The 23,685-nt window shown below is 41.2% G+C and overlaps 1 protein-coding gene across 5 annotated transcripts in view; it reads left to right on the top strand.

Moving 5' to 3' along the window:
• The first annotated feature begins 14,721 nt into the window (after positions 1–14,721).
• Positions 14,722–23,685, top strand: part of CDC42SE2 (CDC42 small effector 2) — an 81,392-nt gene continuing 72,428 nt past the window's right edge. For 2 of the 5 annotated variants that reach the window (XM_005154904.3, XM_031054431.2), the window contains exons 1-2: positions 14,722–15,138; positions 15,957–16,014. The gene's annotated coding sequence lies outside the window, so the exon portion shown is untranslated. Of the gene's footprint in view, positions 15,139–15,443; positions 15,537–15,751; positions 15,838–15,956; positions 16,015–23,685 lie in introns of those variants that run through there. The other 3 variants (XM_031054428.2, XM_034073192.1, XM_031054430.2) reach the window with 3 other exon arrangements.

Here is a 23,685-nt window from a genome sequence, read left to right as displayed (position 1 = left end):
CCAGATCTACAAACCTATGAATCAAGTTTTGCAGTAAGTGACTGTAGACCTCCACTCGTCTCAATATTCAAAGCAGTCATGGCCAGCCAGCTACACAATCTCCCAGGTCAGACCAAGGCTGTGTCCATCCATTGTACTGTACTGAGTTCACAGAGGCCTAAGCACTAACATCTAGCTTTTGTGAGACATCCTGTCCTCGTGAGTTGCAAAGGTACTTTGTAAAATGTTAATCAGTGAGCTTGGGAAGTGTTGCCATTCTCATTTTACAGGTGGAGAAGTGATGCAGAGAGGTTAAGTGGTTTGTCGAAGGTCTTAAAGAAAGTAAAAGGCAGAAGCAAGGGTAGCAGTTCAAGAAGACTGTCATGACTTTGAGATAAGTGACACTTTCCCTGGAAGGCATCTCATTATTCATGTCTGCTTTTTTGTATAATAGAGATGCTTAATTCTAATTACAGAAAAGGAGAACTCTAAGAAATGGTCAATTATGAGAATACGGCTAAAATCACTAATAAAGTAGAGGAGGTGTTTACTGCTGAGAGAAGTACAATGCTGAGTAAGTTGGGAGAATGAACACTTACTCTAACTTCTACAAGCAGATTTTGTTAAACTGGCAATTGGTACAAGGGATCCTCTGCTGCATTTCCAGATATGGACTTAGTTTCCCCATGGCTGTTTTCCATGCATTCATGTTTTAAACCATATAAACTATGACTTCCTGAAAATAAAAATAGCTTTGTTAAACTTAGACTTATAATAAACTACGTCAGATTGCATGAGGTAGGAAAAGTATTTCTTGAATATAAAAAGTTTCTGGGTAATATCAAGACATTTTAAGCCTTAAAACTTGCAACGTCCTGAGCCTCTTCTCATGTTCAGCAGTTTAATTCTGAATTGAATGAATGCTACTTTTCTCCACACTCAACTTTCTCCTCACACTGATGCTTTTAGCAACAATAAAAACCTAAACCTCATATCTGAAGTCTTCTGTCAGACAGAGAGGTAAAACAATGCACAGCAGTATCTGCATTTCATGTTTTCTTCTCTGTGCACAGCAGGACTTTGGTCTACATGGAACTCTGAAGTCTCACTGAAGGCAATCTGACTGTTGCCCTATAAGGGGATACAGAATTTATTTTTTTGTTACAAGGGAGATTGCCATTCTGGAGATATCCACAGGTCACATATTTGGTGAAACTGCAGCGCTGGAGGTTGACTGCCAAGTCATGTAGACAGGGTTTAACTGCTGGGCTACAGAACAGGCACTCAGTGAAGTCACACAGCAGAAGGTAGAGCAATGTGAAAAGCAGTGTCAGATATGAGTAGCTTTGAATTTACAAATATGCTAAATGAATAAGACAATTTGTCTGTGTGAAGTTTGACACTTGAGCATGTGAAGGGCTAAAGCCTTAATAATGTATTAGATTTATGGCAATTATATTTTCAGATAAAAAAAAAAAAGGAGGAAAGCTACAGCCTACAGAAGTCTCCTGAGATCCCAACATAAGCAACACGCTACACCATCTTGCTGAGTTTATTTGTAGGCCTGAATGTTTGGTGTTCATTTTGTCTGTCCACTACAACATGTGTTTCAAACAAGGTAGAGAATGTAGGTTTTGTTCCCTTTTTATGGCTAAGAAGGATGCCTTGCATCATCAAAGAACTGACATTCATTCAGTTCAGACCAGTCAAAAGCACAAGCTAAGATTCTTTCCTTGCTGGAAGAGGATGCTGAAGAAGAGTTCCCTTCTTCCACAGGTACTTTTACTTATCTCTGTCAGTAGCAATCTTCCTTTCACTTCTGCATTGCTTCAGGAGGTCTGTAAGTGCTTATGATTTCAAATTCTCTTCACCATTAACAGCAGAGTGAAGAGGGAACTGGGAAAGATGTGTAGAGAAGCAGTAGCTAAGAACACAGCTTTCTGAACCACCTTGCTGCTAGCCTGAGGAGAACCTATAGAGCTAAGTACAACATTTTCTGCAATAGTTGTTTTCTCTGGGGTAACAGAAGCATGAAATGAGAGAAAGTCAGCTTGTGGAATTAGCAGCTTTGCAGTATTAGCATCTTGCGGCCATATAAAGGCAGCAGTCTCTGGAGTTGTTTCAGCTGTTTCTCTACAGATAGCACCATTGGCAATGACTCAAGAATACAAAATGAATTACAGCAGAACCACTGATACAAAAGGGAACAAAGAAAATCAACTGGGATGTTTTTAATTAATTACTTGCCCTGTTACAGGTAGTTTTCAAAAGATATTTTTACAATTAGTTTATATTTGTACACTGTTGTTTGAAAATCTGGTCTTGCTAGTGTGCACCAGTGACTCGGTAAGGTACTTCTCCATTTTTATGCCCTCACAGGAGTTTACAGTTACTGAAGCCCCAGATTCTTTGCAGAGAATACAAGTACAGCAATCAGACAGTCCTTGAATGGCCAGGGTCAGACAGTCTAATTTTTTAAAAATATGGAAGTGAAAACATTCTGTGCCTGGCTGTTCAATTTACATCTTTCGCTATGCATCAGTGAATTCAGATGGCCTAAGCTAATTTTAGGGCACTTCTACATTTTGAGATCCCTGCATCACACTAGATTCATCTGACTCTTAGACAAGTATATATGAATGCAGTTTTCTGTATTGCCAAATGAGGATCCAGCAGTTATCTTTGTCAAACAAGTAAACCAGGAAATATATAAATACCATATGTGCAGGTGGGATTATATAATGTCCTGAGTACAGGTAAGCCTGAATTCTAAAACAGATTAGAAGTCATTTTCAAACTTTGATGACAAAGTTACATACATAATCCATACTTAGGCATTATAATAGGGTACACAGTGTGTCAGGGCTGCTTAGAAGAGACAGAAAGCCTAACACACTCTGGACAAGTTTTGTCCATGGGTTGCTACAGTCTGCGGTATGATGTGCTTACTCTAAATATGAAATAGTTCAGAAAGACAGCAAGTAGCACAGTGCAGTAACAGCAGTGCAGTAGAACAAAGCACTCAGTGCAGAGGACCCAGTGTCTGCACTACACACATTTTGGAGGTTTTGGAAGATAAATGAATGCATGAACTAATTGGACATTCCTGAATTCTCAGTACTTTAAAGGAAAAAAATATTATAAGCAAAAGAGACAATTTGAAAAAGAAAATGCTGGAAAATATGCATAGAGCCAGTTTCTTATTTTCCCCTTGGATTATAGTTCTTCATGAACTAAACATCAGCAAAGGCACCTTTTCGGTGTCAAATGGGGTTGAAACAGACCATCTTGATAAAAAACTGTGTCTTCCCATAGGTAGCCTGGAACTGCCAAGAGTGGTACCAAGGCCACCCAGTTGGTCATTTAACCATCCTCACCTTCTCCTTCATGATTGTTTCTTACTTTTACTTGTTCCATCTTGTTCCTTATCTTGACTGTGAGCTCCTCAAGGCAGGATCTCTTTCTAAATATATGAGAACTTTCCTGGTTTGGATTTAAATATGACATAGTGGGGCTTTTGGGTACTGGCCCAAGGCAAACAGTAAACAACAGCAGAACTAACAGTAATCATATTTAATAAACCGGAGCTTCCATTGCATTTTCAGCCTGTTTTCCTGCTTCCTGTTTTCAAAGCAGTTGATCACCTTGGGAACTGAATGAAACTTAACTGTTCCCTGCTTCTGTACATTCTGTTCATGGTCCTTTTAAAAACTGTATATGCAGCAGTCATATATATGGATGTACTCCAAATGGACAGAAAAGACACAGAAACTGGTATCTAATTCAGGCACATACACACCACTAGTTGTAAAATTTGAACTGAAACTTGACAGTTTCAAGATCTTCTAACATTAATATGGGACAAACAGGCTGTGTCTTCAGTGTGGGGTAAGTGTGCTTTGTGGCACCAACATGCTGAATGTAGGACCTGCTGAAGCAGCCTACAAGTACCCAGTGGGCTGCTAATGCCAGTTAGCTCTGTATAACAAGCAAGTTATAGCCAGGAACAAGAGGCAGGTATACTGGCTGTATCCCAGGTCTATGCTGGCATATGTGTGCACTCCTAGATTGAGACAGTGGAAAGAAAGTCATGACCCGTTTAATAATATATGGTGAAATGCATGTAATTGATGGTGGCAAGTAAACATGAAATTCTTAGCAAAGCTGAGGCACTTTCTGAAAAAGTATATGGCCTGTTCTTGGGTTATAAATTTGAGTGTGTGAAGAACTGTTTGATACAGAGGGAGTTTTGGGGAGTGACAGAGAGAGGGACGCACAGAAGAAAGGATGAATTTTTTAGCTTTGAGAACAGGGTGATGGTTTTGGTTTGTGTATGTGGTTTTTTAAGTCTCATTTGAGAGAAATAGTAGTAGGAAATTTGTAAAGGAGGACCAGAGCAATTGTTCTGTTCCCACAGATTGCCTGGGCATAATGAATGGAACATGAGCCCCATGTTTCTAATTTGATACTTTGAAAGTCTCTTTTTGCCCGAGGCAGACATCTATCCTCCTATTAAAGTTCCTCTTAAATTAAGTTTAATCCAGCTTCCACTGAAGTCAGTGGGAATTTTTAAGTTGATTTCACTGAGAATAGAAAAAGGCCTCTAGGATACAACCTTGCATTACTTTTTGGTTTTGGGGTTGGGTTTTTTGGGTTGGTGGGGTTTTTCTTGTTTGTTTTTTTTGGGGGGGGAGTGGGAAGGGGTTGGAGGTTTTTTTGACAGATTACATCATCATAAATACCTCTTCATTCTCGAGGAAGTACTTGAGAAATGCCACATTCTTCAGGAAGTGACATGGGAGATAAGTAAAGAGTTTCACTTTCCAGGAAATCTCTCATCTTTTTCCAAATCTGGAATGGGTTGGAGAAAAAAACTGCAAGACCACTCCCAATCTGTCCTATGGCCCAAATTAATCAGTACTTTTTTTGTTCAAACCCCCATTGACATATGCTACACATTGAACCCAGCTTGCCACTACAAATATGTTACAAAGTACCCTGCAATACAAATCTGTAAAAGCTTGTAGGAGGCTACCAAAAGTTTTTTATCAAAAGTTCCAAGCATTCCTGAGTGGTAGGAATTTGCTGGTGCAATATTACAGGAAAAGCTCTGACAGCTATGTGAAACAGGTTAGAGCTGTATTGGTTGCCAGCAGCATATCTTCACTGTTGTTCACACTTGTTCTCAACATCACTGATGTTGCACTAGCTCTATCAATGCATAGGTTAAAAAATACCTTTAAAGAATAGCTTGAGTGGATTTAAATGCTTTTTAAATATGATCCCAAACTTCAGTAGTAAATTGTGATAGCTATTTTCCAGAAAGATTTTGGGCTAAGCCCACATCTTGCTATCGATGCTTGAAGTGCCTTAGGGACAGGGCCTCAAAATAGAACTACTATATATAACCAGATGGTGACAAAACTGTAAACATTTAGGGGAGCTGTGAAGCAGAATGTTTTCCCAGTCCTCCTCACACTGAAGCAATTCACTTGCTTTTGGTGTCCTACAGACCTTCTTCTACCAAATAAAACTACCAAAATAAAGTCCACAACAACAGCCTGTGTGGTACACTTACATTACTCCTTGTTTTGAATTCCTTGCTCTCTGGATAGGACAATGCAGTGTGTTAACAACCATGTCATCTCAGCTAGCTTTGGTTTTGTCACACGGGTAGGCTGCACATGGTCTCAGTGAAACAAGTGGTGATTAACCTGCTTCCAAATTTGTATTTGGACCAACAGGACTAAAAATACAGACACCAAAAGGGAAGCAATCACGTGGTGGACACAAAGCACCAAAGTACATACTGACTTTATAAAATTATACATCCTTATAGCCTCCAGGGCACAGTCCTATTTAGGCATCTTTGCCATGTACAGCTCGGCTGTGGGTTGTTTGAGGAAAAGGCCATTTACAGTTTCAGTGAGGTATTTATCACAGAAATCCTTGGAATGTTTTCTTAAATATATAAATGGGGAGGACATTTTATATAGTTGTTCACTGCTGCTATTCTCCACGTTTTCACTACTTTTTTTTTACTTTTAATGTATGCACACTGTAATCAGTCTCTTTGTCAGGGATTTTTGAAGTGGAAAAAAATTCATCAACATCTTGATTGGACAATTCTTTTCATATTAGAAAGTAACAGCTATAATGTTTAGCAATGGGTAGGTAGCCTGCCAAAATCCTGTACTTGTTAGCATACTTGTTTTGCTTATGCATAGTACCTACACTAGTGTGCTTTGTTTACATAATGAACTGTTGTGGAAGGAATAGTTAAAATCTACTCAGGTGCAATAAAAGCCCTATTGCTTTTTAATAAGAGATGTTGCTGAAGTTGCTGTAAATTTCAATGGGAGTTCAGTATCTGGAGCACCTCCAAGATCTGGCTCCTAATTTGGAACCTGAATTACATTTAGTACCCATTTAAAACCCATCTCATTTTTTAAGTGTGTCCACTCAGTTTTATTATGCAGTGCCTGCTTTTTCTTTGCAATTACTCAGAATTTACGAAACTCCACTAAAATTGCAGGGCAGGAGTACGCCAATTGGCAGCAGCTGAATACTTCCATTTACAGGGAAAATCAGGTGTGCATTCCTGCAATTTCTCACAGAAAGCTACTTGTATAAATTAATGCGGGGTTTTTATTACTTTCACCTCAAATATTTTCCTTAAGCAGTTCCATAACATGATGGAAGTAAGACTTAGGTACAAGTTTTGAATTCCGAATGGCCCAAGTTTTCTCTAAATGTTGGCAAGAGAAGATATTTCTCTGCAGTGCAATTTCCTCCTGCTGTGCTGCTGTGACAGTCCCACAAAAGAGGAGTTTCCGGGAACATGAAATACAACACAGGCAATAAAACTTAGTTAAAACTACTTAAGTTTCATTCGAAGTGTTGGTTGTCATAATGAAGACCATGTAAGGTCTTGTCTTACTGGATGGAAGCCTGATACAAATGCCACTGCAGTGAGAAGGAGCCTTTAGCTATCTCATGGTCATTACACCAGTACCAACATACTGCACTGCTCCTGGTGCTAACTGACAGGTAAAACCCCGAAAGTATGGTAGCAAGCTACTTCAACTGAGGTTAGATACCTCTTAAACCCACTTCTGACACTTCTCAGAAAGACATACTTGATAACATTTTAGTTTGTAACTTACTAATTAATTCATAGAGGTGAACTATTTAATGTTTTTTTTGCAGTACAACTTCCAACGTATTATGTCCTCTTACTGTAGAAACACATATTTTTTACTTTTGTCTTTGGATATAGTAAGACTGTATTTAATTCTGGTTAGACATCCTAATGCTCTGATATGTTAGACAGCAATGTTTCTAAGGAGAGCCCAGCATTTAGATCTGAGGAAAGCTTACCATGTTTTGCATAGTTTCATGAGGAAAGGAAATAAGATTAGGCTAGTAAAGGGAAAGAAAATGGTTGATTAAATGTTGCTTTCTCAATTTCATACCATAGGGGAGAAAAGTCAGTCACTTGAGACAGAGAGGAAATATAGTTTCAGAGAATATTTGGATTTACAGTGCAATTAGCTGGAAAAACTTATTGCCACCATATATTGCTAAAGGCATAAAGCTGCTAAAAAAAAAAAAACTCTGTGGCTGCCCGTGGCTGATACGATTTTCATCATGTCAACTGAGTAATTGAACAGTTCCATTCTGAAGACAAATCTCCCAAATACATAAATGTAAAAATCTGAGATTTCTCAGTTTTGTGCTAGTTTCTTCTTTTTTGTCTGAATAAGGGTTTTCTTACCTTAGTTCAGGTTGTGCATGTGGTGTATATTTCTGTGTTTGTCATAAAAAGGTAAAGTCCCAGCTTTTTAAGTCTTTACAAGGCTCTTTACGAGACATAGCCCAAGAGATAAGAGAAACCCTACCAGATGGAAAACTACAGTATATAATTTCCCTTCATTAAATTGTGAAGAAAACACACAGTACAGAATTTGTGAACATCTCCACTGCAAGAATAACTTTTTACAAGACACTAGGGAAGTCAACCAATAGAAACCCTAAGAAATTAGAATTTATGGGTTCTAGCATTCATGGAACTTTATGCTGTTCTGTCCTGTTAAGTGAATCTTACTCATATTTTGATCTATACACACACTTTTGTCCTTTTCTTTTACAGTTTTGGCACAGACTGGGATTTCACTTCCTTTTGCAAATCTGAGACTAGCATTCAGAATAGAACTTGTCATCCATTTACACTTCAGGAAAACATTCTCCTACCAAATACTATGGGTAACATCCACGTGACTTGTACCCCATTGTCACTGTTATTCACTGCATGAGTAAGCATGCTCAGCTGAGGAATAAAAAGGCAGGTGTTTGGGCTCAGCCATGTGCAGACACCCCTGCCCTGTTTTGGCCAACTCTGTCTGGCAGTGCAGCTGGACATGCAAAATTGCACCTTCCCCCAGAATGAATCAGTGAGGCTGATGGCAAGGTGATAAAAAAATCCCCATCTGTGTAACCGCACATACACATTTTCTGTGGTGTGGATAGCATCTGGGTTTAGTTTTTGATGCACCTTGATATATATCCTGCCTCTGGCTTGATCTGAGAGCTTTCTGAAATTCTCACAACTCTGCCAGCAGTTAGTGGGATTCCTGGTCTAGGAAAAGCTCAGCACATGTTTCCTAGCACATCACCTAATTCTGTTGTGAGCCCTACCTCTTCTGACTCTTACTATGGACATGAAATAAATACCCATACTTAATGATAATACTGTCTGAAATCCCAATTGCAAGTTCAAAGAGCATATGCTTCAGGGCATACAGTCACTGTCCAGACAATGAGGGCGGTTGTTTTTTTCTCATGAATACAAATATCCTGTTCAAAACAAATGTCATCAATCTTTGGTGGCCTTGGACTGAAAGCAGTTCCAAATTAATCTAGCAGGTTGGAAAGAGAACAAAAATGCCAACAATATATGAGTTAATGCAACTTACTGCCAGTTATATAAACAAGGAAGGCATCATAATGGAGTCACTGATGGCACAGCCAAAAACTGCCTGAAGCAGGCTTTTAGTACTACCTATCCATCAGCTAAGTAAGATTCTGTTCACTTGCTTTAAATTAAATAACAAAATAAAACTGTCTACCATAAACATTGTACAGTGTTGGGAGGGAAAAAAAAGTAAATGGAAAAAATACACTGAAATTTATAAGGTGGAACTAAATATGAAAGTTCATGGTCTAAAGGAAAAAGAGCCAGACACACAAAGCACTGTGTTAGGAAGCTGAGCATACAAGGTAAAAATCTGGCCTCACTGAAGACAGTGGCATGTGTTCCACTAAGTCATTAAGTTCTACAGTCAGCATTGAATTGGGGTACATCCCTGTGTTTAGGAACTAGTGAATGTTTCATGGAGAGGACAGGATTTACCATAGAAGTGCAAAATGCCCTTAATACTGGATACACCATCTTATTGTATTTATTAGAAGTCAGAAATAGAATTATTCTCACTTTCAGGAATTCTAGATTCCTTTTCAGCTTCCTTTGAGGGGAAGGAGAAAAGAGGGAAATGGCTTTGAACAGCTTAAAGTAAGAAAAAGCAATGGGCATTTATACTGTTACCAGATAAGAGTTGCCATCTTGTCACCATTCCGTAGTTAAATTGAGCTGGTTCTGCAGCAGGGACTCGCAGGTTAGCAGCAGTGAGAATCTGAGTCCATCAGGTTTGCAGTTCAGAACAGGGCTGTTGCAGTTTCATTAAAAAAACAGTGAGTGTAAATCTTCAATGAAAGTAGCAACTAACAAAAAAAAAAAGAAAGAAAGAAAGAAAAAGAAAGAAAGAAAGAAAGAAAGAAAGAAAGAAAGAAAGAAAGAAAGAAAGAAAGAAAGAAAGAAAGAAAGAAAGAAAGAAAGAAAGAAAGAAAGAAAGAAAGAAAGAAAGAAAGAAAGAAAGAAAGAAAGAAAGAAAGAAAAAAAGAAAAAGAAGAAAATTATCTTGAATAAAAACAAAGGAGCAGTGTTGGCTTTCAAAATGCTGGCTGGATGCTAGGAATTATGACCCTAAATGGTACGGAGACTTAGTAAGTCACTTAGGTGCAGCTCCTGTTGACTTCAGAGGACTTTTTCAGAGATGAATAAAAGCTTCCTAGGAAAACATTTGAACATAGCCAGCAGCACTAATGAGGTAAGTCTGTAAAACCCTCTGTGCCATTTGCAAGGCACCTAGCTATACTAACAGCAATGGTGAGAAAAACTAAGGCATCACAGATGATTCCAGAGGGTTTCTCTTCATTCTTAGACCATTCTACCCAGTTTCATAGTAGCATGTTACAAAGCTTGTAAAATACAAAGCCTGCTTTTTACAGTGCCTCATGGAATGCCCTTGATCACTGGTAAAACCAATAAAACTGTATTTTCATAAATAAGAAAACAAAGTTAATCCTTACAGCTTCTGAAATAATAATGAACTTTGAAAGTGTAGAATTATTTATTATCTGTATCACAATAGCAAGTAGAGGAGCTAAACAAATTGGGACTTGCTTAATACTGGGCAAAGTGTAAACATAGCACAACATAACAGAAATATGCAACCTAAATAGACCAGACAGCCAGAGGGTGAGTGAGGACAAAGAGATGCATGTTGAATAATTATGACTTTCAAAAGCCATATATGTGCACAGAATGAAAACTAAGGGAAGCTACAGAAAATATATTAGAAACCTGATTACCAGACCTGGTTCCTCCAAGTGTAAAAAAAAGTTATATGGTGGGGTTAAATTTCTGTTAGAAAAAAAGAACAATGAATGAAGGTATCATACAAAGATTTCATTGCAGGCCCATAATGAAGCAATTATATCACTGCAGCTATTTAGCAAAGTTCCTTTCAGACAGGAACAGTACTATTACCTGAGAAAATCCCATAGGATTTTCACTTAGTAAACTTTTGTTCAAGAATCTTCTTTTTATTATGTAGAAAAGCTCTGAGCTACTTTGCCAAGTTCAGGTCTTTACATGTTGAGTGAGAAGTGACTGAGTCAAGAGGACACACATTCTTTTCCATTCTCTCCACACTCTCTTGGTGAGTGGTAAATCTGCCTCATGCTATTTGGTGAAAAAGCACTTCAGGTTGTATTTCAGGTCTCTGGATCTAATTCATGGTGCTACATATGGTGTGTATAAAGTCACAAGGGAGCTGGCATGGTGCATCAACTTCCACATGGGACAGTTGGCAGGTCACATAGAGGAGCCTGTATCCAAAACACGTGCAAATTCAGAGTTTGCTGGGACTTCTAGGTGAAACTTCCGCCTCTCCTGGAAAAAGCAAGTCTTTTTCCTTACCTGACCTGTTCACAGGGAAGAACTATTTAGAGAAAACACTGGGAGGTGGGTATCCCCAGTAGCTTCCTCTTTTAGCGGAAAAGAAGACAAGAAGCTAGCCTTTCTTCTCCACTGTCATCACCCTCTCTCACTGGGTTATGCCTGGCCTCACCTTCAATGTTGGTCATGAACAGATCCTTGCAACCCACTGAATGAGCAGAGCATAAAATCTTGCATCCTGTTAGCTTAGCCACATTAACAGACCATAACGCTGGTTCCTCACCTGTGGCAACTGCAAAACAAAGCACATTTGCCTAGGCCACCACCATGAAGGTACACAGTTGCCACAGGTAAGGAATGCAGGTATGGTCGGCTAAGGCACTTTGGTGAACAGGTACCTTAACCATTTGTAATGGCTGGTCCACACCTTCACTGGCTTGTATATGGCTACACTAGAAACAGAGGAATCTCTTGGTGTTTATGAGTGTTATACCCACACACTGCTATTTAGTCACAACAAACATGTTCATTTTATTATTAATTTTAAAAAGGGAGCAATGCATTATGAAATTTGGAATTGTAAAGTAATTTTTATCCTTTAAAAAGCATTTTTTAGTTTTTTTTTTATTTCCCACAGACACCATTAAAACCAGTAATGCTGCACTTCTATTTGTTGTGTTTGGTACACTAACTAGCAAGCACTCTGGCCCACAAAGTGAGAAGAATGTCATTTATCATTAAAGGTCCATAGAAATATTGAGGTATTTCTGTCTAACCATTTTTTTTCATGCTTCAGCATGAAGCCCCAAGGACAGCAGGAGAGGAGAAAGTTTTAGAAAGTTAAAATTCTTGCCTAACTTTGGATATGGAAGAAGTAATTAGTAAAAGTAGTTAGTAGTAAGTGCAAGACTGTGTCACATTCAAGAGAATGGTCACTATTTAGTCAGGAGGAGACACTTGGAAAGCTGTAAAGATAATGTGACTGCGCTTTTGAGGAACTAGCTGTAGAAAGCAGAGTACAAATTGTTGGTCAGAGCACACTTGTCCAACTCAGTTCAATCTACTTAAGGCTTAATTGAGTTTATTTGCAAGCATGGCTGGCTCTGTACACAGTTTGTTCTCACACACAAAGTGATTAGTACATTGTTGGTAACTATGGCAGCTGAATACGTACCATTGCTGCCAGAAACAGCCTGGCACATGACTGTCTTCTGACAAGTATTTGGCACACACTTTAACAGGGTTGATGAATCTCCTGACTCTGCTGCTGGACACGGTTTGGAGAGGTTGGCTTCTGAAAGGTTTATGCTAATGGCCAACACAATGTGCCTCTGGGCACTCTAGCATCTGTTTGAGACACGTGGCAGGGCAGATGCCTGAAACTCCGAAGATGTACCAGAACCATCTAACAGAGATGACTGTGGATGCATGACTTGACGTATCTTTGTTCCTTGAGGGTAATTGCTGCAGGAAACAGTTCAAACTTTGTGTTACCACAGGATCTGATGAAAATGCTGCAAATCCTTAGAATACAGTGGTACTCCTAATGTGGACAGTCTTTTGTGGGAATCACTACTGTATTAGCATCTTTGGCCCAAGATTCCTGTAATATTCCTGTGATTCACCTGCTCCCAAATGAAATTTGGCCAATAAAAGGCAGAAGTTCTTACTTACACCACATGTCTAAAATACACATTGACACAACATGTTACATGGCGTTTACTTCTTGGTTTGTACACTTCCCAAACTGGAATAATGTTTCTGCAGAAGTTTTATGTGTAAATATAATACTTGAATCATTTCCATTTAACTACACATTTTTTTCCTGCACAACAGAATTTTTTTCTGCTCAACAGAATTTCTGTTACTGTGTCTTCTTCAACATTACTTTGCTCCTTCTCCCAAGAATGCTTCAGGAATGGAGTCCTGAGACACAGACCTTGAGACAGAAAATTAACTTCTTGTTAGCTGGATTGGCTCTGCACCCAAACTCTGGCTTCTGATTCTGGTTTTACCACATATTATATGTATGACCTGAGGCAAGCTATACTGCTTTTTTATACTGCAATTTCTCATCTTGAAAGTGGAAATGATAATACTTTCTCTGCATCATAGGATTCTTAAGAAGTCCATTGACAGTAATGAAAAGCTTAGGCAAAATGGAAGCAACCATTGCAGCTGTTCTTTGCACACATCAGATAAGAGTGTTCATCATCTAAACTTGGGCTGGAACTTGTTTTCAGTGCCACTGCACATGCAAGGGGAGATCAGTGCCTGGGCATGTTTGATGCAGCCAGCACTTGCACTCTCTCCTTCTGGAGCTCAATTAGTTGTAACCACATCTGGTACCTCAGTGGGCACAAATAAAGACCTTTGAGAAAAATGTCCAAAATCGGAAAAAAACAAGTCTGGAAAAATAATAAAAACCAACAATGTCAGTTGATGCAGGTCTTATTAATTATAAGAAATCTGTCTGGCTAGTAATGTCAGGAATTCATACAGATTAAAAACAAATCAAAGCTTTTGAATTATTTTACTATTTCTTTAAATTTATTTTTTTTACATGCTTGAGACCCTTTTCAGACTGCTTTATAACTGTGGATTTAGGTATAGACCAGGAAATTTTCCACTCTACAACTGATCTCTCCAGCCTCTTTCCCTTGTGTTGTGGTCCAAATTCAGCTTAGTGGCAACTTGTCAGCACTGCAACGTTTTCCATTTTAACTCGTGCTGCTGAACGCTGGATGATGTCCAAAATCAGAACAAGCAGTGCACAGGTGAGATGGAGCCTGTCTCTTGGTGAAAATCTGCAGCTCAACAGCACCAGGTGTCCACGGGTAGAATTGCCAGCCGTACTTTGCCACCCAGTGAGGAATACCTGATCTTGTATGTTCCTTGTGTCTCATATTTGTCATGCATGCCACCTCCAGTATTTACCAGCAAGCAGAGGAGGGTGGTTGCTGCTGTCAACAGCCGTGGGGCAGAAGCCAGAGCCCCTTCTCTTTTTCTGGAGGTCCAACGACAACAACACCAGCTTTCGTGACCCGCTTTCCAACACCTCCTCAAGGCCTCTGCAATGCCAGCACAGCATTTTGGACAGCCGCATGACGAACGGTCAGCCATTTGCACTAACTGCCCCCGGGTGCGCTATCTCCTCACCGCGAGAAGGCAGGAAGAGCATCTGAGGAGGTGAGATAACCCCTCTGGCGTCGGAGGACGCTGGAGAGCCGGCTTCGCCACTCTCCGTACAGACACAGACCATACCAAGGCCCACACCCGCGCCTGCCCAGGCCCGCTGTCCCCCCCGGCCGCGCACCTCCGCCGGCCGCAGCCTCGCGGCCCGCCCGCTCCCTCAGGGAGCCCGGGCGGGGCGGGGCGGGCAGGGGGCGCTGCGGCGCTGGCGCTGGCGGCGGTTTGAAAGCGCGGCGGCGGAGGAGCGGGCGGTACAACGATAGGGCTGACGGGCAGCGGCAGCCGTCCTCGCCACCGCCCGGCCTCCTTTGTCCCTTCCCCTCCCCAGCGCGCCTAGCCCAGCCCAGCCGGCAGCACGGAGCGGAACGGCCCAGGCTGGGGATTCCCCCTCCGCGCCGCAGAGGTCGCCATCTTCACCCCGACCTCGCCGCAGACCCTGCCGGCCGGGCTCCCGGGAGCCGTCCGGGAGCGCAGGAGGGGGCTACGCCGGGCCGCGCACGCCCGCTGCATGTGACAGTCGGGCGGTAGCGGCCTCCTCCGTGGATCTCGTCTGCGTCCTCCTCCGCCCTCAGCGCGGCGGAGAAAGGGCGCGGAGCGCCCGACAGCGGGGGACGGAGGTGCCGGGGCGCGGCGGGCAGACAAAGGAGCGGGCGCCGCCGTGGGCAGTGGTGAGTGGCAGGGGCGCGGGGCTATTCGCTCTTGCCGCCCCTCTTTCCTGGGGCGCCCACGGCCCAGGTACCTGCCGGTGAGCCTGGCTGCGCTGCGGCAGCTCCCTTGCCCGGGGAGGGGGCTGCAAAGAGTTTTGGGTGGCGGGAGCCGCCGCCTGAGACCACCGGTCTTTCCCGCACTGCCTGCCGCGCAGTGGCGGGCGAGGGCCGAGCGAGGTGCCCGGGGGCCGAGGCTGGGCTGGGCCGGGCGGGGCGTTGTGGGGGGAGCCTCCGGCCCCATCGCCGCAGGAGAGGGCAGTGAGCAGCAGGGCCGGACAGTGCCGCGGGCGCGGCGAGTGATGCTTAGCGGTAATCGGTCCTGACACTCGCACAAAAGGGAGCAAACAACAGATTCTACGGTGGGCGATATGAAAAAACGATTAAGAGAGTGTTCATTATGATTTTTATTATTACTATTATTGTTACTATTCCTCCCTGCACCGGGGGGCAGGTGCTGCGCTGAGCAGCTGGACGGGCGGCGGGGCCGCTGAGTGCGGCGCGGCCTGTGCCGGGCGCTGGGCGTGGTGCCTCGCCGGCGGTGCCACCCCGCCGTCGCCGTGACCGCCCCGCAGGGGGGCTGGAGGGGCACACGCCGTTCAGGGCTCGGGGTGCTGAGGAATAGCGGCCGTGACTTCGTGTGAATTCGGAGGGGTAACGTACGTAACGCGGTTACTTGAAATGCGTTGTTTCTCTTGTGGCTTAAGCGTTTGGTTTTAAGGCAATTTTTCTGTGTGTGTAACCTTGTGCTCTCACTAAAATTACGAATCTTGCTTTCGTAGGCCAGAAGAACGTAAGGTTCTTCGACTCTTGACTCTGAAGTTGAACGTGCACTAAACTGTAAGTCTCCCGAGTTTGTTTTTGAACTTGGATGGTTGAATGGAGTAATTATTTTACATTTGTGAGACAAAAACGTCAGAAGTAATTCAGGCGGATATCTCCTGCAAATATATTTCTCCTGTACTGTGATAGCTACTAAAAAAATAGAAAAGTGAAGAAAATCTGTAAAGCCCGAGGGGAGCGGGGGGGGGCAGAGGGGGAAGGGAGCAATTGAGGGAGGGATTGTATTAAACTCCCTTTTAACTATTATTTTGTGGTGGGCCTTATTTGAGTGCCAAGGACTTACAGTCACCTTTTAAGCTTTGATAAATGTATAGGAAACACCTGTGAGTGCAGTAGTGATATATTTCCTTATATTTAACTGAAGTAATTCAGATTAGATTGTGCTTTTTTTCCTTGTGCACAAGGAATGTTTAGTCAATTATTTGCTTAGGTAATCTGATTAATAATAGCTCAGTCAAGGTACAGATATATTCCTGAAAGTTGTTTATTATGTTGTCAAAACTAGAGATGTGATTTTGAAAGATATAATAAAATACTAAATTTCTACTACAATATTTTTTTTGTAGGGTGAAAGGGACTGTTCTAGATGAAACTGCAGAACGTGATCAAGCAAATTTATTGCAATTACTAAAGAACAAAGTAGCAGCTAAAATAAGCAAAAGATAATTCAGTATAATTTTAGTACATATAAAAATACAGTTGTGTGGCAATAGTTGCATTACTAATTGCTTGAATTTTTTTTTTCTCCCAGTAGCTTGGGTGGGAAACTAGAATCTGGACGTAGCTGTTTGGATATCTAAAGTTGTTTTGTTAATGGGTTATACTTCTTACACGCTTTCTGCTTTGAGGAAGGGCTGGTATCCTTTCCACAGCAGAGAATCAGTTACTCTGTGTTCAAGAAACTTCCTGGTAAAGCTTCTGTATATTTATATCAAAGCTGTAGAGATGAGAAATTGCTATCTATAGTCTATAAAATGTTATAATGCACTTGTACACCAGAGGAATGAAGAGCTCTGAAACTGTTAGGTGTAGCTTGTCTGGAAATGTTGCAGCTGTGTGATATCTTATCTTTGTTTTAAAGGTTGTTTTGCTGAAAAATAACTGGCAATTTGCTTATGTAGTCGTATAACCATGCAAAATACATTGTTTTGAACCTTCCTAGCAATTCTGACCTTACCAGTATGTAAGAAGTAGGGTTCTGGTCTTTGTGAAGCCTTGTGGGCATGGTGGCTTGTCGTGATAGGGAGAAGACATAAGTGTTTTAAATATCCCTTCATAGCTTCTGCTGTCCAAAAATTAAGTTGATGTAGAAGCAAGAAGGGGAGAAAAGAAATCAAGTGTGTTTTTCAAGTGTCTTTGTAAATATTTTACTGTGAATTTTGTTGTTGTTTTTTTTTTTACCTAGATACGAGAGCCTTATTTGCAGTGATAAAATATTAACCCTAATGTCGAGAAATTGGTTTATATGTTATGGAGGTGTTACAGTAAAGTGTGAAGTATCTCATTTCATATTTCTCCCCAACAAGCAGTGTAATCGGTACTCTTGCATTTTTAGGAGGAGTAATGGGTTTGTGATGGTGAGGTAGTGTTAACCAGCAGCTGCTGCTGTAATTCATTGTCTATTGGGCAGGAGTCTGTGTAACACCTGGTAACTTGATCAAGCCTTTTAGAGCAAACTTGCACAAAGCCTTTGATATTTGTGTCAGACCTTTTGACCCTCGAAGGTAGAGTGTGAAGGGGTTTTTCTGTCTCTCAGCTGGGATTTGCTAGAATTATAATACAGTATTAGAAAAAAATACTTTTTTTTTTACACTATCCACATATTAATTTCAAGGAAAACGGTTAATTCTATTGTATATGATTGAGATGGCATTTTTTTTGAAATTCAAGATTGGTTTTCAAACGTCATAATAGTGTTGAGACATTTTCTTAGTGTGATTTACAGACCAGACTTTAGGCATGAAGTGTAATTTGTCAATAGTGGAATTAATTTACTCGATAATGTGTTTTAAAAAAAAAATGTTTAAGTACTTCTTGGAAGTACCTCTGGTGCAGGTCTTGTTTGTATGTTTCAGTTTTGGTCATCTTCTCTAGTTGTGGAGTGGCAAGTTATATGTAAGCTGAGCTTACTAAATAACTAAAGAAAATCTCTTATCTGTCTGTTTTGAAACTCTGTCATAATCTGTGTTAGCTCTGTGTGCAGAAACCCACTGGGTTCTATTCAGTGTCTCTGAGTTCTTGTATGGAATTAAAATATGACTTTTACTTTCACAAAGTGTAACTTTCTGAGTGATACTTCGACTACTCAAATTTGTTTTCAGCAACTTAGCTGCAATTCTTGATTATACTTGACAGCCCCTGTCCTGGAACTGAATAGTAATTTATCCCCAAATCATTACTGCAACCCGTGTTTTTCCTAGAGTCTAGCTAATATTAAAGACTTAAATAAGCATGTCTCTGAAAGACTGTTATCTTTGGTCACCTCCTTAACCTCTGGGTATCTGTTTCTCACTTTAAACCTCACTGTGTGCTCAGATAGAGAAAATGGGCAAAGACTAGTGTGGCTTTTTGTTATACCTTGCTATGTTGTATTCATTAAAATGCATTTGCCAGTAACTACTGTATCTGTTTAGTATTAGACTTTCTGAATCTCCTAATCTTAATACTGGCCTGTAAAACAAATAACTGAGTTTTAAGAACTGAAGGATGTTGTAAAAGTGTTAGTCACTGTGTTGAAACCTTAAAAGTCACAGAAATGCTTTCTTATACATTCTGAAAGATTGTAGGGAATTGGCTCCTAATTACTCCACAAATGTGGCTGGTAATGTGTGTCTGTCTTCTAATGCAATTTTATCAGTTATTAAAGTATACTTAGGGTTAACATGAAGGAGTTTTTCTGCTTGTCTTGCCACATTACTGTTGCATTAAAAGTACTAAAGCTAAGTGAACAGAATGCTGACTGCACAGTTAAATTACTTTATTTTTTTTATTTTTCAGGAATAAGTTTTTGAACAGACTAGATGGAGATGCGTTAGAATAGCAGGGGCATAGTGTTCCTTCCTGTAGCCAAGCCTGGAAAGAAAATAAGTCAGGGGGGGAAGGGGGAGGAGAAATGCTTCTTTGAAGGATGCTGATTCTGTGATGAGTAGGTTGGATTCCAGTTTCTTTAAAAACATCAGTAAATCAAGAGACTTTTGAGTATTCACAGTCACTTAGAGGTTTCAAGATGTTTTGATGAAGCAAGTCTGTCTTGCATGATTTGTGTCTTTTGTTTTATTGCACGAGTACTGGTGATGTCAAGAAATAATGATGAGCTCAAGGAACGAGCAACCTGGAGCAAATGTGAGTAGGTAAGAGCTAACAGCGTCACTGAACATATTGAAGTGGGAGCTTCACATAAAGAGCAGATTGAAGTGGAAGTTTCACTGTGACAAAGCTGGCAGTTCCTAACAAAAAGAATGTAGGACAGTTAGGCTGGTGAGTGTCCTGTGAGAGGATGTGTTCTTGGGGCCTGTTACATAGCTTCATAACCTTGAGTACACCTTTGGTCTGTTTCTAATTTGGTGGTTTGTGTGTGGTTAAAGTGGATGTGTGAGGTGAAACTACTAGTCCAAGGGTAATTACTGTCCCAAGAGGAACGGAGATCTTGGATTGCTTCTCCTCAGCTCCAAGAAGAGGAGCTCTTTTGCCTGTAATGAAGGCACAGTTAAGGTAGTGGAGACCTGCTTCAGAGCACTCTTTCATATTCTTAGTGTCACATTAACAGAAAGATTTAGGAGGAAGGTATAAGGTGGTAGACATAAGGTGTCAATGTCATTATCAGCAGGTTTTGTAAGCCACTTCCTAGAAACACAACTATATTGTATTAACGGTCCCCTCTGATTTATTTAGCCTTCTGTCCAACCAGATTGTTAATACTTATGGTGAGATGTCAGAGGGAGAACTGGTACCTTCTTTCTGCATATGCAGTAGAGTGTCAGAGTGGTACATAGGAGAAGGCAAGATGCTAAAAGTTCCACTGCTGTTGAGCTTGCTTCCAAGTTATGGTTAAGGTAAATTCAATGAAAAACTGAAGTGGATCTCTGTGGCCTGTGTTCAGGGGATGTCTTGCTTATTTAGCTGAAGTTGAAAATATGGACAATAGGCAAACATGTAGCAATGTCAAAGGTCCATGGGGTTGCAGTTACATGAGCACTTGAACTTACACCGTGGTGGTTAGAAAACTATCAGCTCAGTTCTTCACTGGGCAGAGTTTGAATCCTCTCCTACCATACGTAAATTCTAGCAGAAGTGTCACGGCCCATGGTGAGAGCACTATAGAAACCACTCTCCCCACATTGGAGGAGAAGTTGCAGTTCATCCTTATTCTAAAGGGGAAACTCTCATCTAAACAATCATGGGGCCCTAATGCTGGGAGGTTGATTACACATGGTGATGACCACTCTGATCCAAGAATTTCTCACACCAAAGCAGTTACAGTACTTAGAGTCGCACTTCAGGCAGGCAAGGATAAAATGGTGTAAGTATCTCTAACCATTTAGGGTAAAACAAAGAGCTGTTTGTTTTGTCAGTGTATAAATCATAGTACAAGGGCAAAACAATGCATGAACCAAATAACTGATCAGATTGCACCACTGTTTGCTGCGTATTTTGGTGTCTTGTGCTTTTTGGTTTTGATACAAATTGCTGTACAACTTGTTTTTGTACTGAGTGTACATGCCTTGAACTTTATCAGTTGTTACACAGAGTTCAGAAACATTTTGTTAGGAATACTTTCTTTCCACAGAATGATAGAATCATAGAATGGTTTGTGTTGGAAAGGACCTTTAGATCATCTAGTTCCAACCCCCCTGCCATGGGCAGGAATACCTCACGCTAAACCATGTCATCCAAGGTCTGTCCAACCTGGCCTTGAACACTGCCAGGGATGGAGCATTTACCACTCCTTGGGCAACGTTCCAGTGCCTCAACACCTTCACAGTAAAGAACTTCTTCCTTATATCTAACCCGAACTTCCCCTGTTTAAGTTTGAACCCATTGCTTCTTGTCCTACCACTACAATCCCTAATGAAAAGTCCCTCCACAGCATCCTTATAGCCCCCTTCAGATACTGGAAGGCTGCTATGAGGTCTCCATGCAGCCTTCTCTTCTCCAGGCTGAACAGCCCCAACTTTCTCATCCTGTCTTCATGCGGGAGGTGCTCCAGTCCCCTGATCATCCTCGTGGCCCTCCTCTGGACTTGTTCCAACAGTTCCATGTCCTTTTTATGTTGAGACACCAGAACTGCACACAATACTCCAAGTGAGGTCTCACGAGAGCAGAGTAGAGGGGCAGGATCACCTCCTTCGACCTGCTGGTCACGCTTCTTTTGATGCAGCCCAGGATACGGTTGGCTTTCTGGGCTGTGAGCACCCACTGAAGCCAGCTCATGTTCATTTTCTCATGGACCAACACCCTCAAGTTCTTCTCCTCAGGGCTGCTCTGAATCTCTTCTCTGCCCAACCTGTAGCTGTGCCTGGGATTGCCCCGACCCAGGTGTAGAACCTTGCATTTGACTTGGATGAACTTCATGAGGTTGGCATTGGCCACCTTTCAAACATGCGAAGCTGCTTCTGGATGGCATTCCTTCCGTCCAGTGTATCAACCGAGCCACACAGCTTGGTGTCATCAGGAAACTTTCTGAGGGTGCACTGAATCCCACTGTCCATGTTGCTGGCAGCGATGTTGAACAGGATTGGTCTCAACACTGATCCCTGAGGGACACCACTCATTACCAGTCCTCAGCTGGGCATGGAGCCATTGACTACAACTCTCTGTGTGTGGCCATCCAGCCAATTCTTCATCCACCAAGTGGTTCATCCATCAAATTGATGTCTCTCCAATTTAGAGACAGGGATGTCATACGGGACAGTGTCAAATGCTTTGCACAAGTGCAGGTAGATGATGTTAAGTGCTTTGCCTTTATCCATCAGTTCTGTAGCCCCTGTTGTAGAAAGCCACCAAATTTGTCATGCAGGATGTGCCCTTGGGGAAGCCATGCACTTGGGGACATTCAGGTTCCCAAGATGATCTTTAACCTGATCCTCTCCTACAGTGGGCCTAAGATCTTCATTCTCACAGTCCCCGCATCTGCCTTCCAAATGGAAGGAATGGGAAGTGTGTTGTAACCAAAGCCTTACAAAGTCAAAATCCCCGTTGTCCTCATAGAAAAAAGTGTCAGTCTCTTGAATGAAGTTGGTGATTTCAGCTGTAAAATAGTGTCTTTTTCTGTAAGTAAAGGCTTACTTTTGTATAGGCTTAATAATCTTTTCTGTCACTTCCTTGTTGGAAAGGTTTTTTTTTTTAACTCCTTGCTTGTACTTACCCACTGAATTTGGAACCTATTTAAATGTTGTGCAGAAAATTGTCTTTCTTAAGTTGCAATTGGCTTTGTCAAAATAGTCATACTAGGTAAGTTTTGAAATACTACATGCAGAAGGCTCTTTGTTACATTTATTGGTTGCTTTTATCTCACGTTTAATAACTACTGTGCTCACCAATAACATCTTTTTTAATTGGCTCCATGTGATGCAGCTATTCTCATCAAACAGTAGCTGCTAAAGGAATTCCACCTACTCCCTTAAAACTTCTAGTGAACAATTTTATGTTTGAGCTTGACTACCTATTTCCTCTCTTCACCTTTCAAGTGAATGGTACTTTGCTCTGATTTTCTCAACTGATGTCCTTTTCCAATAAAGCTCAGCTTTATAAGGCTTGTTCTCTCTTGAGGTAATAAAACTAAATTAAAACTTACGTAAAAAAGTAGTTTGAAGTCAAGAGTAGTCCTGTTCCCCTGAACTGTATAAACAGATGTTGGGATATGGTAGAAACTCTTCTCCCACCAAAAGTATGTGTAAGTATTTCAGAAGCAGGAATTTATTAATTTATTTGGTGGTTATATATCCAAGAAGTCAGTGGACCGAAAGAAAGGTTTAGGAATACTTGAAGTATCTCTGATTTTTAAGGGGAGGGAGGAGGGAGCAAAGGAGTAGTCTTCAAATAATTGCTTCAGGTTTGATATTCCATGAAGTCTTATCCAGATTTACTTATGCATCAGACTTATTTTAATTGTCTTCAAGCATAATTTGGGAATAATTTGTGGAGCTAATGGAAGACTAAGACTGTCAGTGGCTCTGGTGCATTTGTTTGTTGTTGTCCTATCAAAAATTCATTTTGCACAAATGTTTGTTCTCCCACTTTGAGCAGATCACAGTGCATGTTACTGATCATGTCACTGGTACAGGTAGGTCTGCTGTGTAATGAAGCCTTATTTCAGTGTTGAAATAGTGACTCTACCCGTAAAGATATATTTAAATGTGTCCAGCTCTGTTATTTGATGTAGTTTTAACCTGTGTTTGGCTATGCTGTTTTGTAATGAGTAAGGCCTTGTGATGTTCTTGAAAAATGTTAGTTGGACTAACTAACAGAACATATTGAAGTGAATTCAAAGAGGCAGTATGTCAATACAGTCGCTCTACCTTGAAACATATGATTGACTCTAATGCAGTTTTTCTCATGAACCATCCTTCATTACCAAGCTTCCTGTGAGGTCTCTGAACAGGCTGTGAATCCCTGCATTGGCTTCTTTTAAGAGGTGCTTCCACTTACTGCAGCCCTTTCCTGGGAAGT

The sequence above is a fragment of the Melopsittacus undulatus genome, chromosome Z, assembly GCF_012275295.1.
Source record: "Melopsittacus undulatus isolate bMelUnd1 chromosome Z, bMelUnd1.mat.Z, whole genome shotgun sequence".
In the NCBI taxonomy this organism is placed as follows: domain Eukaryota; kingdom Metazoa; phylum Chordata; class Aves; order Psittaciformes; family Psittaculidae; genus Melopsittacus; species Melopsittacus undulatus.
The sequence above is the reverse complement of the archived record's forward strand: the minus strand, read 5'-3'. Positions and strand labels throughout refer to the sequence as shown.